Below are 20437 nucleotides of genomic sequence, written 5' to 3' on the forward strand. Positions count from 1 at the left end.
AGAGCACGTAAGCCGATATTTGGCGCAGCTGGGCATGATTTCAGCGTCAGACCAGTTACGTGTGAGGTTTTTCGCACAATCTCTGACGGGATCAGCCTTTGGATGGTACACGTCGTTGCCACCAAACTCAGTCCGAACGTGGAAGCAAATGGAGGAGCAGTTTCACGTGCAATATCACTTAGAAGCTACCGAGGCCGGCATTGCCGATCTGACACAGGTGCGGCAGAAACGGGGAGAAACAGTATCTGAATACATCCAACGTTTCAGGACTGTCAGGAGCCGATGTTATTCGGTTCGTTTATCTGAGAAGGAAGCGATCGAGCTAGCAGTACTGGGCCTCGCAACGCCAATCAAAGATCTGACTTCCCAAGCGGAGTACAGTTCATTGTCGCACATGGTGCAGAAACTCACATCCTATGAGCAGCGGCACCCTGAATTGTACCAAGACAAGTTCAAGCGTCCGGTGGGTCTGGTTGAGATGGAAGAAACTGAAGATCCTGCACCGGACCTGGAGGTGGCTGTAGCTGAATGGACTCGGGGGCACATCCTGTGTCCTGCAAGTGGGTAAAACCACAAGGGCCTCCAAAAGGGTTTGACTTTGATTTGAGCAAGGCTGAGCAGATTATTGATCTTTTGCTTAAGGAGAAACAGTTGAAGTTACCCGAAGGCCATAAAATCCCTACAACACAAGAAATGAACGGGAGGCCGTACTACAAATGGCATCACTCGTTCACCCATACCACCAATGACTGCAAGGTGTTTCGTCAACAGATCCAAGTGGCGATAGAACAAGGCCGATTGCTCTTCGGACAGTTTGCCATGAAAGTGGACACGCATCCGTTCCCTGGCGTCAACATGGTGGAACCCAACCACTCCGCGAGGCGTCGACTGGATTTCTCATTCGATGTTAACATGGCAGGGCCTGAGCGCCACCATGGCAAGGATAAAGAGGAAAGCAGTCGCTCCCGCAACAAGGAAAAGGAGGAGGCCGATCCACGAGACCGGCCCCGGTATGATGACAAACGGTACCTTACCAAGGAACAAGTGAGAAGCGTGCGATACCAGAAACCACTTTCCACGTATCTCCTCAACAAGTATGAGTACCAGTATGACCGACGTCGGCAGTACGACAGGAACGACGCGAGATACAATCGGTCCGATGAAGACAAAGGGAGGTACCGTTGGCATGACAGAAGCGATGAAGGACGGGAGCACCACGCTAAGGAGAGGTCAAGGGAGCAGGAGGACATGGATAGACACTGGGACTGTCCCTTCTTTAAACACTGCTGGGACTTAGGGATGAGCCGATTGCCTACAATCGACAACTGCCCAGAGTGTAGACGCCGGAAGAAGGATGCAGGAGACGTTTCAGTTTTCAAGCGTCTAGGACCTCTCCCGCCACAGAACAAACATGCTGAGTCCTCTCAAGATGAAGACTTTGAGGAGTCAGAGGAGGAGGAAGAGGAAGAAGACATGGCTACAGAGGAAGGGGTTTTTTCGCCGATGGCTAGTACGGAGCAAGAGGATGAAGAGGCGAACTGCTCGGCGCGGTTAAATAAAGGGGATATAGTGGAGATTTAATGCTTAAGCAGTTTTCGAGGATGCGGTGCCAAAACTGTCAATCGTGCAGAAGTTGAGAAGACATGGTATCATGATGGAAAGATACTGAAGCGGTTCTGCTCTGCCACGACATGACCCTGCCAAGGAAAAATAGAGTGGTTTTGAAATTATCATTACCAAAACCAGGGGGGCATGTGTTACCACCAGAATTTGATCGAGTCTGGAGATGGGCCGTGGTTAAATGGGCTTAGAAGATATACATGGAAGATATTCCCGAACCGGCCTTGTGCAAGCAGTTTGGGCAAGATTGCCCGTGTATCTGTAAATATAGTAGGATACATGTCGGTTAGAATTAAGAGATAGAGTTTAGCTCGTACACGGTTGGGTTTATTCCCAAGTTAGAAAGTCTACGGACTATAAATATGTATCTAGGGTTATTGAGAAGGAGGACGATCACGTTCACAACAAATCAATCTAGGCGCATCGCCACCCCTTGTTTCGAGGGTTCCTTCCGGGTAAGCATCATGCTGCCTAGATCGCATCTTGCGGTCTAGGCAGTATACGTTTATTCGTTACTGGTGTTGTTCATACTGAAGCCTTTTTGATGGCGAGCAACACCCTTATCTTAGGTGTTTTGGGGTTGATCACAACGCTTTTACGATGCACTTATTTAGTTACGCTACCCCTCGATATCTGCTGCCCTTACACCTATTTTAGGTGTAAGGGCAGCATCTTGCTTGTTCATTATTTAGTAGATCTAATCCGTTATAGTTGCTCCTTGTTCTTCAAGGATTGGTTTGATATCCGTATGGTTAGGCCTTATAAACGGGTTGAAGGATCCGGTAGTGCGTAAGGTGTGGCTTATTAAACCCTAGAGGGGTTGTTCCGGGGATCAACTCCACGTTGGTCTTTAGGCCTCTTTAGAGTTGGTTTTCCATCATCTTACGTGCCTTCTAGGCTCAATTACGCATAGGATGTTCCGATTATACGGTGAAAACCCTAGACTATCGTAGATTAGCTTAGCTTGATATTGATAAAGCATGATCCCCATGTCCGTATAAATCTAACATGAACCATGGGGCAATCGGCTCTTTGAGCCGATCCACATGACAACTTAAGAGCCAACTGGGGCTCGTATTTAATGTTTACGTGTTTGCCATGCAGGAAACTAGTCGAAGCAATCCATCACCTTCCTGACCAGGTATAGGTCAGGTGGCACGCCCTCGTAATCACCAGGACGCGTGTACCAGAAGGCATTGCGGGCCGTCGCCCGAGGGACCAGGGTCAGCCGCAATCCTGGGAGCCTCCCGGCTCTACGGTGTTGCCCGTCGCTGCTCGCCGGTGGGTTTCTGACAGCAACACATTCTGGCACGCCCGGTGGGACCATCTACAGCAACCACTACGTCGACATCTGCAACAACCATGTCACAAGCCGCGGATGAGGTGGTGGGCGAACCAGTCACGTACGCAGATCTGCCCGAAGAGAAGAAGAAGAAGTATGATGAGATGAAAGCCATCTTGGAAGCCGATCTCATCGGCTCTTTCGTAAGGACCCGTTCACATGGCGTAAGGTGGAAAGGGTTCTCCCCTGAAGGTGTTCTTGACGGAGTGGACCTATCTACCCCTTCGGAGGAACGTACTAGGGCTCTGCGCCAGGAAATCAATTACATGGCGGCGCATTCTCTACACCGCTATTCTGAGAGCCTGGTGAATACACTCGAGCGCGTCGCGGTCCGTGTGGTGCAGGAAATCATGAAGCATCAGTACTCCCCGTCAGGACCTACCCTAGGGACTCACCAGGGAGAAGTACCACTCCAGATCAGACCGCCGCTACCATTCGCGCTTGCAGCGCTAGAGCCGCCGGGTTCACCGGCGTACGTCGTCTACAAGGTTGGAGGCGATCCTAGCGATTGCCAGTTCCTATATGAGCCGCCTAAGGAGATCCCACATGGATACGTGTGCATATACGTGCCGGACTGCAATGCCTTGGCGCGCACAGGCCAGATCGCACCAACATGGATTTCTGGAGTAGATGCTGATAAACAAGCATGGCTGGCTAAATATGCTACTGGAACGAGTCATGAAGGCTCGGTCCCTACAGCTAATACCGTGGAGCAGATCAACACCATCTTGAGAGACCAATTCGGCATCCTGCCGAAGAGGAAGATAATCGGCTATTCCAAGCCGTACCCTGACGAGTATGACCTGATCCCGCTGCCACCCAAGTATCGGCTCCCTGAGTTCTCAAAATTCAATGGAGCAGAAGGATCTAGCTCAATAGAGCACGTAAGCCGATATTTGGCGCAGCTGGGCATGATTTCAGCGTCAGACCAGTTACGTGTGAGGTTTTTCGCACAATCTCTGACGGGATCAGCCTTTGGATGGTACACGTCGTTGCCACCAAACTCAGTCCGAACGTGGAAGCAAATGGAGGAGCCGTTTCACGTGCAATATCACTTAGAAGCTACCGAGGCCGGCATTGCCGATCTGACACAGGTGCGGCAGAAACGGGGAGAAACAGTATCTGAATACATCCAACGTTTCAGGACTGTCAGGAACCGATGTTATTCGGTTCGTTTATCTGAGAAGGAAGCGATCGAGCTAGCAGTACTGGGCCTCGCAACGCCAATCAAAGATCTTACTTCCCAAGCAGAGTACAGTTCATTGTTGCACATGGTGCAGAAACTCACATCCTATGAGCAGCGGCACCCTGAATTGTACCAAGACAAGTTCAAGCGTCCGGTGGGTCTGGTTGAGATGGAAGAAACCGAAGATCCCGCACCGGACCCGGAGGTGGCTGTAGCTGAATGGACTCGGGGGGCACATCCCGTGTCCTGCAAGTGGGTAAAACCACAAGGGCCTCCAAAAGGGTTTGACTTCGATTTGAGCAAGGCTGAGCAGATTTTTGATCTTTTGCTTAAGGAGAAACAGTTGAAGTTACCCGAAGGCCATAAAATCCCTACAGCACAAGAAATGAACGGGGGGCCGTACTGCAAATGGCATCACTCGTTCACCCATACCACCAATGACTGCAAGGTGTTTCGTCAACAGATCCAAGTGGCGATAGAACAAGGCCGATTGCTCTTCGGACAGTTTGCCATGAAAGTGGACACGCATCCGTTCCCTGGCGTCAACATGGTGGAACCCAACCACTCCGCGAGGCGTCGACTGGATTTCTCATTCGATGTTAACATGGCAGGGCCTGAGCGCCACCATGGCAAGGATAAAGAGGAAAGCAGTCGCTCCCGCAACAAGGAAAAGGAGGAGGCCGATCCACGAGACCGGCCCCGGTATGATGACAAACGGTACCTTACCAAGGAACAAGTGAGAAGCGTGTGATACCAGAAACCACTTTCCACGTATTTCCTCAACAAGTATGAGTACTAGTATGACCGACGTCGGCAGTACGACAGGAACGACGCGAGATACAATCGGTCCGATGAAGACAAAGGGAGGTACCGTTGGCATGACAGAAGCGATGAAGGACGGGAGCACCGCGCTAAGGAGAGGTCAAGGGAGCAGGAGGACATGGATAGACACTGGGACTGTCCCTTCTTTAAACACTGCTGGGACTTAGGGATGAGCCGATTGCCTACAATCGACAACTGCCCAGAGTGTAGACGCCGGAAGAAGGATGCAGGAGACGTTTCAGTTTTCAAGCGTCTAGGACCTCTCCCGCCACAGAACAAACGTGCTGAGTCCTCTCAAGATGAAGACTTTGAGGAGTCAGAGGAGGAGAAGAGGAAGAAGACATGGCTACAGAGGAAGCGGGTTTTTTGCCGATGGCTAGTACGGAGCAAGAGGATGAAGAGGCGAACTGCTCGGCACGGTTAAATAAAGGGGATATAGTGGAGATTTAATGCTTAAGCAGTTTTCGAGGATGCGGTGCCAAAACTGTCAATCGTGCAGAAGTTGAGAAGACAGGGTATCATGATGGAAAGATACTGAAGCGGTTCTCCTCTGCCACGACATGACCCTGCGAAGGAAAAACAGAGTGGTTTTGAAATTATCATTACCAAAACCAGGGGGGCATGTGTTACCACCAGAATTTGACCGAGTCTGGAGATGGGCCGTGGTTAAATGGGCTTAGAAGATATACATGGAAGATATTCCCGAACCGGCCTTGTGCAAGCAGTTTGGGCAAGATTGCCCGTGTATCTGTAAATATAGTAGGATACATGTCGGTTAGAATTAAGAGATAGAGTTTAGCTCGTACACGGTTGGGTTTATTCCCAAGTTAGAAAGTCTACGGACTATAAATATGTATCTAGGGTTATTGAGAAGGAGGACGATCACGTTCACAAAACATCAATCTAGGCGCATCGCCACCCCTTGTTTCGAGGGTTCCTTCCGGGTAAGCATCATGCTGCCTAGATCGCATCTTGCGATCTAGACGTTTATTCGTTACTGGTGTTGTTCGTACTGAAGCCTTTTTGATGGCGAGCAACACCCTTATCTTAGGTGTTTTGGGGTTGATCACAACGCTTTTACGATGCACTTATTTAGTTACGCTACCCCTCGATATCTGGCTGCCCTTACACCTATTTTAGGTGTAAGGGCAGCATCTTGCTTGTTCATTATTTAGTAGATCTAATCCGTTATAGTTGCTCCTTGTTCTTCAAGGATTGGTTTGATATCCGTATGGTTAGGCCTTATAAACGGGTTGAAGGATCCGGTAGTGCGTAAGGTGTGGCTTATTAAACCCTAGAGGGATTGTTCCGGGGATCAACTTCACGTTGGTCTTTAGGCCTCTTTAGAGTTGGTTTTCCATCATCTTACGTGTCTGCTAGGCTCAATTACGCATAGGATGTTCCGATTATAAGGTGAAAACCCTAGACTATCGTAGATTAACTTAGCTTGATATTGATAAAGCATGATCCCCATGTCCGTATAAATCTAACATGAACCATGGGGCAATCGGCTCTTTGAGCCGATCCACAGGACAACTTAAGAGCCGATTGGGGCTCGTATTTAATGTTTACGTGTTTGCCATGCAGGAAACTAGTCGAAGCAATCCATCACCTTCCTGACCAGGTATAGGTCAGGTGGCACGCCCTCGTAATCACCAGCTGTGATGACCCAGCGTACCACTGCATGGTGTAGTACACAAGTCGTTGACATAACACAAGTGAAACACCGTTCCACCCATATTACATCTCTCAGAGTGGTACAACAGAAACATATGCGAGTCCAAGGTATGTCTATAGAAGTACACACGAACAGGTTTACATAAGATCCATACACCCTCCTACTTTACAGTGAGGTAAAACTTCAAATAAAGCTCCAGAAGAACGACTCGTAATCTATCTTATTGCTAGCTTAAGTTCAAGAGCTACTTGGCTTGCTATAGAAATCTAGATACTTAGGTGCTAGGATTAGGGAAAGATTCCCTTCTATTGCTAGTCTAGGTTTCCATTATAACTGATGCATGAGTTGACTCCATTGACTTCGTTGGTTGGATTCTTCATCTTGTTGCAGTTGACTCCTTTGTCTTCGAGTTCCACGGTAGTTTCTCCTTCGGTGCATTGCTCTAAGAAGGGGGTTCAAACGAGATAGAATGAGTACGAGCGTACTCAGCAAGTTCATATTAGGAAATATGTGTATCATGCACTAGCTACAGCCATAGACCAGAAAGTCATAGGCCAATGCAAGTTTTTGTAAACATTTCTTCAAAAGGTTTATTTTATTCTGAAAACTATGCCCGTCAGTCTTCACAGGTTGACCAGAACTTCGTGGAGTTCCTTTCCTGCCGCGTTCGCAGCTTCCTTCCCGGAACGAGGAGTGACAGCCACAATTTGATACACTCTGCGAGAGGTGCGTTACTTTTCCCACAAGAGATCTCACCCTTTTTTGCCATCCGCGAGGACTTGCCCCCGTTCACACTTCCTTTGGTGTGAGGCCAGGTATAAAGATCCAAGCCCACACCGCCTTCTCCGCGATCTGCAAACCCACCCTTTTGTCCACCCGCACACCTCCAGTAGACTTCCCCGATAATACGGCTTTACTCATGGTGTACTTTGGACAATCCTTCATAGATCGGAAGAGATTAACATCACCAATGGATGGGGATTTAAAAGGATTTCCCAACCTATTGCGGCGATGCCTCCGGCACCCCACCGTCTCTCCGATCCGTTGGCGTGCGAAGGGAAAAGATACTGGCTGGCTTCCCAGAGCCATTATAGATCTCATGGTCAACGCGGTTTGTACGGCGCTAGAACCACTGGACGGCATTGGTAATTAATCCTAGGGTGATATAACCCATTGCAATGGAACCTCCACCATATCAACACATACCATGGTTCCATTGCCCACCACATAGTCATATTCATAATTGTAAAATAATACTTTGCTTTTCAATGCATGAGTGATAAGTATAGTACTTTGCATATAGTTTGATACAAATAATCAAATGACATGAGCAAGAGATGAACTTGCCTTTCTTGACTGCAAGATTATGCAGGCAAAAAGCTTCGATACGTGATAACTCCAAATGCTGAAATACCATCATCGTCCGGTAAGGACAATGTTTAAAGAACTGGCAAAGATGCTATAATGCGTAATATGAGATGCAATCGTCCCGAGCGTAACCTAACCTCGATGATTTAGGATGGATGAGTTGTAAAGATTTCTTTAGGGTTGGTTGCACTTTTAGAATGGTTCTCAAACAAGGTTCTTATTAGGGTTTGGTTATATTAGCATCATAATCAAGTGATATAAGACATCATAACAATCATACACATAAAGAATAGTGGTGGAATAGTATGTAAAGAACAGTTGTCAATTTTAAGTTCTACAGAACATGGTTGATGATTACTTCTACTATACTTCAAAAGAATAACTTTTGAAGAAAATGTTGTTTAAGAAATATTTAGTATTTTCAAGAAGGATTAGGGCTTCTATGGTTTGATTGACATTTGTACTTCAAAAGAGTAACTTTTGAAGAACGAGGTTAAATAAGGATATGAACTACTATACATAGGATCTATGTAACTCTAGGGTTTACTATTGGGTTCATTTAATTTCACTAATAGGAACTAGTTGGTTCTTAACTTGGAATGGGTTTCTATATAGCAAGTATTGGTAGGTTTATTGCTATGGTTTCTCCTAAGCATCATATCAAAGGATGGTTATCAAGGTGTTGCTATGAGTTAGGGTTTACTATGACCTCATATTTGCTTTACCAAATAATCTCTAATAGTTTCTAAGCTAAGTGGTTTATCAATTCCTAAGTAAGGTTTAGTTGGATAGGAACATGTGATGTGATTTGCTACACAAGGTTGGTATTAGGGTTTATCATCATGGTTTAACTAGGGTTTAATGATTGAGGTTGATCTTAATGGTATGGTATATAGGAGTTGTGATCAATGGTACTAATTCAATTAACAAGTTAGGGTTTCTACCTAGGTGACATTAGTGGATCATATAGGTTTTAATTAAGAATAGGAACATGAAATGATAATCTCATGTGACTTGGTTTTATGCTAGTGGATCATAAGCATGCATTCAATTGTTGCTAATTAGGGTTCTATATGTCAAGTAAATCTCCCATGATCATATGTGACACATATCTAGGGTTTTAGAGTTGCTTCTAAAGTGTAATGATCACATGGGTTAAATCCTTAGGGTTTTAGGTTTGCAACTACTATGGATGAACACATGAAATAATGAAATCAAAGTCTTACCAAATTGAAACTAGGGTTTCTAAGTTATGGTACAACTCCTAAAATGATGTTTGGAAATATAGGTGTGGTTACTAATTACTTTGAAACAACATTAATAATGGTTTTAGCATTTTATTCATGTTCACAAGAATTAATAATTAGGGTAATTCATGTTTAGGTTTAATTTAGAAATCAGGGTTTAACAATTTTTATTAGGTTTTTAAAATACTTAACTTGGTAACTAAAGATGTTTAAATAAACAAGTTTTGAATTACCAAAATAATATTGACTTATAATATTTTCTTGAGTTATTAATATTTAGAGAAAATAGAAAATAGTAATTTGCAAATTAGGGTTTATGAATTACCATTAATAATTAAGTTAATGCAAATATGGTAAATAAAATTAATCCTAACATTTTACTTAGTTACTGAATAGTTAAAATTTAATTTTGGAACTTAATTATTTATTGAATTCAATTTGCATTTTAAATAAATGAAATGGCATATTTAATAGGGTTAAAATAAGTGAATTTTTATTTTGACACACATTTTTGTTTTATATTTTATTTGAATAGAGTTTATTTTTGTGAGCATTTTGATATATTATTTGCATTTTTCTGAGTTGAAATGAATTTTGTATGATTTTATAAAGTTTCCACATTTTCCGGAATTTGAAATAAACTTAAATACTAAACATACCCGGACAGGACTACCCATGGCCACTGACTGGTGGGTCAAGTGCCAGGTCACGTGCCACGAGGGCACGACCGAGTCAAAATATTTGACTGGTCTGGGGGCACAACTCCGGCGAGTTGACTCCCGACGACGGCGGCGCTAGGAGGTTCCCGCGGACGCGCGACTACGCCCAATTGACGCAGCACTAAACGCTGAACCAAACGGTGGCGACGCCTCCGACAAATGGTCACCGGAGTTGCTCCGGCGAGCATTATCTGCGGCGGCGCACGGCGGCCAACTACCAACTCGCGCTACGGTTGAGGATAAAACGAACTAGATGGTCCTTGAGATGCGCAGGCTCACCGTGAGGTTGAGGATCCACTTGCCGATGCTCGAGGTGGTCGGAGACGATGGCAATCGAGCATTCTCCGGCGAACCAGAGGGAAAAGGAACGGTGAAATTCTTCTAACTCCGAGCTCCTCTTGATGCGTGCTTGCTCCCCAGATGGCCAACGCGCCGAGGCGCACCTCCTCGACCACGCGCTAGAGTCTGGGGTGGCTTCCATCGTCGGATTCTTCCTCGACGCCGGCGACAGTCCATGGATGATTGGGAACAATTGAGCAAGCTAGAGAGGGGATGGATGGGCGGCGAAGAACAAGGACTACACGGCGATGCTTCGGGGGTATTTATAGAGCCGAAGGAGGTCGACATGGTCATTTCCACTCCGGCGATGGCTCAGATGTGGCGGCAATGTCGGCGGTGTCTGAGCGTCGATCTTGATGCCATTTTGGATAGGACGGACGCGAAGATAATTGGACGCGGTTCTGAGATGAGGGGCGAGGTCCAGGCCATCCTTATCGTCGGCGAGGACGTGGCCAGGCGTCTCCTCTGCGCTGTCGCTGCCGGGAAGGAAGACGAAGGCGTTGGCCTTCTATTAAACGCGAAACGGTATGGACCGTTTCAATGATGGGCTGGGCTGGTTTTTGGGCTTCGACGCGGTTGCTACGTGGGCTGTTGCGGCTCTGCCAGGTAAGGCCTCTCTCTCTCTCTATTTTCTGTTTTCTTTTCTATTTTCTGTTTTTATATTCTGGTTTGTATTCAAATTTGATTTCTGGTTTGTTTTGCAGGTCTTAAATTATTTGAATATCAAAACAATTTGATGTTCATGCTTACTCGTATAATGTTGTTGTTTAAACAAACATTTAGTATTTGATTAAATTTGTGTTGTTATGAAAGGTATTCAATATTTCAAGTTTATATTGGTTAAGTGTTTGTCTCAATTACTTTTATTTAGAAACCAAGTATATTCCAATGGTTTGAAAATTTATAACCTCTGCATGATAAACTCATGATTAGGTTTTACTAGTACTTAGTAATATGAATTGTTTACATATTTTAATTATGGCTAGGGTTTCACATTATTGGTAATGAGGTTGGAATTGTGTTATGATTGTATGTGAAGAATTATTCCTAAGATTTTAAGAAGATGGTTAAGAAAGTTCTATAATCACTAATCTGGTTTTAATAAACTTTAGCTTGAACTAATTAAGATGGATCCTATGTTTATAATTAGCAATGCATTTGCTAATGATGGTTTAATTTATAGAACACTACTTCATTTGGTCTACTAGGATGGAAAGGTAGGGTTTAATATTTTATGTGAAGTGATTCCTATGTGAAAGGTTTAGGGTTTTTTGGTGATGCTTCACTAATTGAAGTATTAAATAGGCATGAGGCATGGCAGGGTTATAATTATAATCCAAAGTAATCCATGGGTTGGAATTCACATGTAGTTTAGGGTTTAAGTTGTGACCACCAATATGATACACAACTAGAATTAGGATATGGCATAAGCTTTGGTTATGGTTTACTAATGGGACATGGCTCTCACCTCCAAGATTAAAGGTTGGTTTGAACAAGTAGAATTTAATACTACTCTAATATTCTCTAGGATAGACATGGATATGGTTAGCATCTATAACCTCTCTCACTTCTCAATATCTTGGAATATCCTAAGGTCCTACTCAAGATATGATGATATGATCCTCTAAATATATGGTTTCCCTAGGAATTCTACCTTGGTATCTTCTGTAGCTTGTTCTTCAGGAAATCTGAATAAACCTTCTTCTTGTGGTATGCCTCCACCTCCTAGCTTCTTCATCTTGATTCTAGCTAATTCACATGGAGTGGCTCTATGTGTTTGTTCCCATGTATGATGGTACTTGAGGATCAAATGGATGAAGGGTGTGGCTCTATTTATAGGCTTGGGCAAGCTCTAGTATCATGACACATAGGTGATGACTCTTGATTTGGTTTGATGAGTAAGGTGCTTGGTTGTCATGCCCTCATCCATAGCAATCCTTTGGGCATGAGGTGGCATAGCTTGGAAAGCAAGTCATGTAGATATTTTCATCCCATGTGGCATAGAGATTATCCTCTCATATGATTTATTTTTGGATAGCCAAGTGGCATTTGCTACTAAATATCATGTGGATGGTTTTATTATTGTGGATGAGTCATCATATCATATTTGATTGGATTTACATTATAATATTGGTAAAAAGTTAAAGTTGAAGGTTATTCCTCAATTTTGGATAGTTGGGTTTGATTTCACCAAGGCATGGTCATATGAGTTTCAAAATACTCATAGTTAGTTTGATTCAAATAGTTTGAACTATAATTTGTAATGTAAATGGATTTAGTTTTATGATATTCCATGTATTTAATAAGTTATGATTTAAATAAGAATGTGTGGCTTTTATGCACTTTAGACCCTGTGGTTTACTTTATTTATAAGTGAATTAAATTACACACAAAGATAGTTGCTAACTTTCAAGTGTTAATAAGTTAGGGTTTGATTCTTAAAGAATGTGTTGTTGTAAATCTAATTCCATTTGATCTAATCCATAGATCAAATCATCTCTACCCCAAACAAGGTTTTAGCAAAGATCACAGTGAAGTTTATAGCGCTTGACTTGATGATCTACTTCAATTCCAGCAAGTCAAGTGAAACTTCGATTCATCGTGGCAAGTTTTATTTGAAGCGCGAAAATTCCCCGGATTTTCTATGCATGAATGCAATGCACACTTTGGTGTTCTCTCATTTTATTGCCTCTAAACCTGGGATATTACAGCCTCTCCCCCTTAAACTGAACTTCGTCCCGAAGTTCAAACGCTCTCATGTTTCGGAATGTTGAAATGTCTTGAACAGATCACCATCCTTCAATCTCCATGGTGATCTCAATAGATATAATTGGATATATCCCTTATCTAGATCCTTCCTGGAGTCTTCTGATGTCTGGCACTGATACTTTCTTTAATTCCATGATTTCATCCAACACTCTAAGCTTCTAGTCTTACTCTTCAAAGATCCTTGGTTTAGGACATCTTATTGTGCTAATGGACTTTACTAATGGTTGTGGTGATATCTTCCTATTTGGGTACTCAAAGCTTGGTTCTACCAGCTGCGGTAATCCAGCTGTGGTGTAATATGGCACTACGATTTACCAGCTGCGATACTCAAACCTTAATTTTAAAAGATTTATTTAAGGTAGGGTATTGTTTTCCCTTACTACCATAACGAAAGTAATGGTACTTGGTAAGGTATTACGATATGCATGGTCCTGGTTGTTTAGTCCTACGAATGGATTAGACTCATTTAGTCCATCCAATCATGGCTTCTAGTTTATACTAGTTATCTACCTTTTGGTTTCTTTAGGTTCCATGAAAGGAATCTTTCTAATAGGCTTATGTTTTGGTATGGTCAAACTCCTTCGGTCTTAAGCCTTCTTAAGCTTTGGTTGTCCTCCGATATCTACTTCCTCCAACTTCATTAGCTTAGACTTACTTGAGCTCTTTTACTTCTGAGTAATTAGTAATTACCCACTCAAGTGAGGGTCTAACCCTTACTTCTTCGAAATATGGACCTCGACTTTTGGTCTGACAATCTCCTGAGAGTACTTTTATATGGGTACTTCCCAACAATCTTATGAAAATAGGATCGGACTTCCTCTCAGTTCAGACCTTCTTGGTCCGTCATACTCCAAATATTATATCTTAATACTTCTCATTCAGCCTTCCTCTCCCCCTTGGAGTTTACTAATGATCTTCCAACTTCCTTTCTTCTAATCATTAAACTCCCAGGTTAGGTAGTTGGTTTAAGTCTGGTTTATATTTTGTACCTATCTAAAGTCTCACGAGGAATTCTTTGCGGTGTATCCACACAGTTGTGGATATCCGATGTGAATCCTCCAACTAAATATTTACCAGCTATGGAATACCAACTGTAAAATACTAGCTGCGGAATCCCCCTTTCTTTTAGGGTAAAGAAATGTTCAGGCTGTGGGCTATCTGGTACCAGCTGCAGACTACCTAGTACCAGATGTGGCATATTGGATACCAGCTGTAGCTATGCTATGGTTCTAGTCAACATCTTCTTACCAGTTGTGGCTACTTACCTAGTTTTAGTTAAGATATACCTCACTTCACATACTTTCTCTACATGATTATCCTATATCAGCTGCGGTCTTATTATGCCAGCTACGACTTCACTTGTCTATTTTGCTTCTTCCAGTGGTTTGTTTTGCAAGAGAACCACTTGTTGACACTATGAAAATAGTATTTTAAGTGACTTCACTTGCATTCCCTTCTTCCATAAGGAATATGGCTCCGCTTCTACTGCTCCATATTCACTATTTTTCTCACTTCCATGATACTTCCATGTTGAAGTATTCCTTGTTTAAGGATAGAAGTGAGTTTTGATTAGTCCTTCCTTTAGAGTATTGTGGTTGCTTCCCACAATTTGACTTCCTTCATCTAGTGAACCTTCATCTTTTCTTCAAAATCTCCAGAATTCGTCACTTCCTCACGCGAATACCTTTACCCTCTAGACCTATAACATCAAGTAAGAGCTTGATATTGCAACATGCATTTGCATATCAAAGTCAAACTTCATGTATGGATCTAGTCAATCAATGAAGATTCAAGAAAATCCAAGAAAATCCAGCTTTGTGTTTATAATACACATCCTTATATGCCTGAATATAATAATTGGGTAAGACATCCCTAAACATCAGGTGTAGATGTGCAATATATAACACCACATAAGATAGGCTTAGGTTGTGATACTTAGCACTTATACGTGAATTTCTACTATTTGTCTCAACATTTATCTCCATTGCACATTTGCAATGAGACAACTTGAAACAAAATGGCCTGGGATAGTTGAAGTTAACCTAGTTTTCTTTGGAAATACTAACAAAATAGTATACCCTATATATGTGCTATTGAAAACTACTTCCTATAATACAATTATTTCTAATATGTCTACTCTAAACACATGATTGTTTAGAATATACCACCTATAAATCTAGGATTTCTCTATGTGATATGCTCTAAATAAGCCTTCTTTAAATTAAGTACTATGGTTCCGGAATACTTGGCACAGCTTATTAGGATTTTAAGGCCTAAGCTTTCGAACTATTCCCTAAATCCTACTCCTTATCATCCTTTTGTTATCGTACTTATGATGTTCTACTCCATCATACCATGATTCCCAAGTGATTCATATATGATTACCAACTTTACCATGAAAAGTAGACTTAAATACTCCTATTACTCTTCCTTACCTCCTATGATTAACTCATCATAGACATATACTACCTTATATAACTTATCTCCTTTAGTTATCATCAGGCATTTGACATTTTAAATGACTCTTACTTAACTATAACATGACTTGGTATACATCTTCCAATAGGATATCTTCCTTATGGTTGTATCCTCTCTTTGGACTACCATGTATTGTATACCAACTGTGGTCTACTACCACCATTTATCTTAAACTCCAATGGTGTTCTAATTATTTGGAATGAAGCAAGATAACTAACTAACTTCACTCAAGAAGTATAGATAAGAAAGATTGACTCAAGTGTGTCAGGATTATTCTCAAGTGAATACCCATCTCAAGTCAAAATAATAGTTGGTTTAACTAAGACAACTTCCTATAGACACTACCAAAACCTATAGGTCTCCTTTAAAGGGTTTTAATCCTAGGGTCAAAGCATTTGCTCTGATACCAGCTGTGATGACCCAGCGTACCACTGCATGGTGTAGTACACAAGTCGTTGACATAACACAAGTGAAACACCGTTCCACCCATATTACATCTCTCGAGTGGTACAACGAAACATATGCGAGTCCAAGGTATGTCTATAGAAGTACACACGAACAGTTTACATAAGATCCATACACCCTCCTACTTTACAGTGAGGTAAAACTTCAAATAAAGCTCCAGAAGAACGACTCGTAATCTATCTTATTGCTAGCTTAAGTTCAAGAGCTACTTGGCTTGCTATAGAAATCTAGATACTTAGGTGCTAGGATTAGGGAAAGATTCCCTTCTATTGCTAGTCTAGGTTTCCATTATAACTGATGCATGAGTTGACTCCATTGACTTCGTTGGTTGGATTCTTCATCTTGTTGCAGTTGACTCCTTTGTCTTCGAGTTCCACGGTAGTTTCTCCTTCGGTGCATTGCTCTAAGAAGGGGGTTCAAACGAGATAGAATGAGTACGAGCGTACTCAGCAAGTTCATATTAGGAAATATGTGTATCATGCACTAGCTACAGCCATAGACCGGAAAGTCATAGGCCAATGCAAGTTTTTGTAAACATTTCTTCAAAAGGTTTATTTTATTCTGAAAACTATGCCCGTCGGTCTTCACGGAGTTGACCAGAACTTCGTGGAGTTCCTTTCCTGCCGCGTTCGCAGTTCCCTTCCCGGAACAGGGAGTGACAGCCACAATTTGATACACTCTGCAGAGGTGCGTTACTTTTCCCACAAGAGATCTCACCCTTTTTTGCCATCCGCAGGGACTTGCCCCCGTTCACACTTCCTTTGGTGTGAGGCCAGGTATAAAGATCCAAGCCCACACCGCCTTCTCCGCGACTGCAAACCCACCCTTTTGTCCACCCGCACACCTCCAATAGACTTCCCCCGATAATACGGCTTTACTCATGGTGTACTTTGGACAATCCTTCATAGATCGGAAGAGATTAACATCACCAATGGATGGGGATTTAAAAGGATTTCCCAACCTATTGCGGCAGTGCCTCCAGCACCCCACCGTCTCTCCGATCCGTTGGCGTGCAGAAGGGAAAAGATACGGCTGGCTTCCCCACAGCCATTATAGATCTCATGGTCAACGCGGTTTGTACGGCGCTAGAATCATCTGGACGGCATTGGTAATTAATCCTAGGGTGATATAACCCATTGCAATGGAACCTCCACCATATCAACACATACCATGGTTCCATTGCCCACCACATAGTCATATTCATAATTGTAAAATAATACTTTGCTTTTCAATGCATGAGTGATAAGTATAGTACTTTGCATATAGTTTGATACAAATAATCAAATGACATGAGCAAGAGATGAACTTGCCTTTCTTGACTGCAAGATTATGCAGGCAAAAAGCTTCGATACGTGATAACTCCAAATGCTGAAATACCATCATCGTCCGGTAAGGACAATGTTTAAAGAACTGGCAAAGATGCTATAATGCGTAATATGAGATGCAATCGTCCCGAGCGTAACCTAACCTCGATGATTTAGGATGGATGAGTTGTAAAGATTTCTTTAGGGTTGGTTGCACTTTTAGAATGGTTCTCAAACAAGGTTCTTATTAGGGTTTGGTTATATTAGCATCATAATCAAGTGATATAAGACATCATAACAATCATACACATAAAGAATAGTGGTGGAATAGTATGTAAAGAACAAGTTGTCAATTTTAAGTTCTACAGAACATGGTTGATGATTACTTCTACTATACTTCAAAAGAATAACTTTTGAAGAAAATGTTGTTTAAGAAATATTTAGTATTTTCAAGAAGGATTAGGGCTTCTATGGTTTGATTGACATTTGTACTTCAAAAGAGTAACTTTTGAAGAACAGGTTAAATAAGGATATGAACTACTATACATAGGATCTATGTAACTCTAGGGTTTACTATTGGGTTCATTTAATTTCACTAATAGGAACTAGTTGGTTCTTAACTTGGAATGGGTTTCTATATAGCAAGTATTGGTAGGTTTATTGCTATGGTTTCTCCTAAGCATCATATCAAAGGATGGTTATCAAGGTGTTGCTATGAGTTAGGGTTTACTATGACCTCATATTTGCTTTACCAAATAATCTCTAATAGTTTCTAAGCTAAGTGGTTTATCAATTCCTAAGTAAGGTTTAGTTGGATAGGAACATGTGATGTGATTTGCTACACAAGGTTGGTATTAGGGTTTATCATCATGGTTTAACTAGGGTTTAATGATTGAGGTTGATCTTAATGGTATGGTATATAGGAGTTGTGATCAATGGTACTAATTCAATTAACAAGTTAGGGTTTCTACCTAGGTGACATTAGTGGATCATATAGGTTTTAATTAAGAATAGGAACATGAAATGATAATCTCATGTGACTTGGTTTTATGCTAGTGGATCATAAGCATGCATTCAATTGTTGCTAATTAGGGTTCTATATGTCAAGTAAATCTCCCATGATCATATGTGACACATATCTAGGGTTTTAGAGTTGCTTCTAAAGTGTAATGATCACATGGGTTAAATCCTTAGGGTTTTAGGTTTGCAACTACTATGGATGAACACATGAAATAATGAAATCAAAGTCTTACCAAATTGAAACTAGGGTTTCTAAGTTATGGTACAACTCCTAAAATGATGTTTGGAAATATAGGTGTGGTTACTAATTACTTTGAAACAACATTAATAATGGTTTTAGCATTTTATTCATGTTCACAAGAATTAATAATTAGGGTAATTCATGTTTAGGTTTAATTTAGAAATCAGGGTTTAACAATTTTTATTAGGTTTTTAAAATACTTAACTTGGTAACTAAAGATGTTTAAATAAACAAGTTTTGAATTACCAAAATAATATTGACTTATAATATTTTCTTGAGTTATTAATATTTAGAGAAAATAGAAAATAGTAATTTGCAAATTAGGGTTTATGAATTACCATTAATAATTAAGTTAATGCAAATATGGTAAATAAAATTAATCCTAACATTTTACTTAGTTACTGAATAGTTAAAATTTAATTTTGGAACTTAATTATTTATTGAATTCAATTTGCATTTTAAATAAATGAAATGGCATATTTAATAGGGTTAAAATAAGTGAATTTTTATTTTGACACACATTTTTGTTTTATATTTTATTTGAATAGAGTTTATTTTTGTGAGCATTTTGATATATTATTTGCATTTTTCTGAGTTGAAATGAATTTTGTATGATTTTATAAAGTTTCCACATTTTCCGGAATTTGAAATAAACTTAAATACTAAACATACCCGGACAGGACTACCCATGGCCACTGACTGGTGGGTCAAGTGCCAGGTCACGTGCCACGAGGGCACGACCGAGTCAAAATATTTGACCGGTCCGGGGGCACAACTCCGGCGAGTTGACTCCCGACGACGGCGGCGCTAGGAGGTTCCGCGGACGCGCGACTACGCCCAATTGACGCAGCACTAAACGCTGAACCAAACGGTGGCGACGCCTCCGACAAATGGTCACCGGAGTTGCTCCGGCGAGCATTATCTGCGGCGGCGCACGGCGGCCAACTACCAACTCGCGCTACGGTTGAGGATAAAACGAACTAGATGGTCCTTGAGATGCGCAGGCTCACCGTGAGGTTGAGGATCCACTTGCCGATGCTCGAGGTGGTCGGAGACGATGGCAATCGAGCATTCTCCGGCGAACCAGAGGGAAAAGGAACGGTGAAATTCTTCTAACTCCGAGCTCCTCTTGATGCGTGCTTGCTCCCAGATGGCCAACGCGCCGAGGCGCACCTCCTCGACCACGCGCTAGAGTCTGGGGTGGCTTCCATCGTCGGATTCTTCCTCGACGCCGGCGACAGTCCATGGATGATTGGGAACAATTGAGCAAGCTAGAGAGGGGATGGATGGGCGGCGAAGAACAAGGACTACACGGCGATGCTTCGGGGGTATTTATAGAGCCAGAGGAGGTCGACATGGTCATTTCCACTCCGGCGATGGCTCAGATGTGGCGGCAATGTCGGCGGTGTCTGAGCGTCGATCTTGATGCCATTTTGGATAGGACGGACGCGAAGAGAATTGGACGCGGTTCTGAGATGAGGGGCGAGGTCCAGGCCATCCTTATCGTCGGCGAGGACGTGGCCAGGCGTCTCCTCTGCGCTGTCGCTGCCGGGAAGGAAGACGAAGGCGTTGGCCTTCTATTAAACGCGAAACGGTATGGACCGTTTCAATGATGGGCTGGGCTGGTTTTTGGGCTTCGACGCGGTTGCTACGTGGGCTGTTGCGGCCTGCCAGGTAAGGCCTCTCTCTCTCTCTATTTTCTGTTTTCTTTTCTATTTTCTGTTTTTATATTCTGGTTTGTATTCAAATTTGATTTCTGGTTTGTTTTGCAGGTCTTAAATTATTTGAATATCAAAACAATTTGATGTTCATGCTTACTGTATAATGTTGTTGTTTAAA

Source organism: Lolium rigidum, chromosome 5 (genome assembly GCF_022539505.1).
Source record: "Lolium rigidum isolate FL_2022 chromosome 5, APGP_CSIRO_Lrig_0.1, whole genome shotgun sequence".
NCBI classification, from domain to species: Eukaryota; Viridiplantae; Streptophyta; class Magnoliopsida; order Poales; family Poaceae; genus Lolium; species Lolium rigidum.